The sequence below is a fragment of the Penaeus monodon genome, chromosome 21 (assembly GCF_015228065.2).
Source record: "Penaeus monodon isolate SGIC_2016 chromosome 21, NSTDA_Pmon_1, whole genome shotgun sequence".
Lineage (NCBI taxonomy): Eukaryota > Metazoa > Arthropoda > Malacostraca > Decapoda > Penaeidae > Penaeus > Penaeus monodon.
In genome coordinates this window covers 37,156,435-37,156,886 of record NC_051406.1, presented here as the reverse complement: position 1 = coordinate 37,156,886, position 452 = coordinate 37,156,435, and the positions used below count along the sequence as shown (strand labels likewise).

General features: G+C 44.5%; 1 protein-coding gene across 1 annotated transcript in view; it reads right to left on the bottom strand.

The window, feature by feature from the left end:
• LOC119586452 overlaps positions 1–251 on the bottom strand; it is a gene marked incomplete in the record, with an annotated part of 4,794 nt that extends 4,543 nt beyond the window's left edge. The window contains 1 exon segment of the mRNA XM_037935184.1: positions 216–251.
• Positions 252–452: the final 201 nt, after the last annotated feature.

Sequence of the window (452 nt, the reverse complement as noted above, 5' to 3'; positions counted from 1 at the left end):
TAAAAAGTATTATTTGCAATTTAACTTCCACTAATTATGAACAATTCTTCCGCGCAATAAAATGGCCACACCAGTCTTAGCCATGCTTTTTTTATAGCTTCGTAAGCACACAAAAGAAACCAGAGATACAAGCGCTTGTGAGTATGCCCGTGAATGTATACGCACACGTTCAGTACACGCATACACAATACTGAAAATGCAGAAAAAACACCCACAATTTGAGCACCGCAAAACGACACACCCGCCACCAATCTGCTTTCGTACACAATAAACCTCCCTTTGTCTCTCCTCTCTTTATATACACCAAGGAGCATCTGTAGGCGGGGTTACCACGTGATAAGCTGACGAAGACGGGGGTATGGCAAGTCACAGCATCATCACGTTAGTGGACTATCGCATAATCCTCCGTGAGCCTCGATGAGCATAGCTCGGGTTCAGATTAAGTGAGCGCG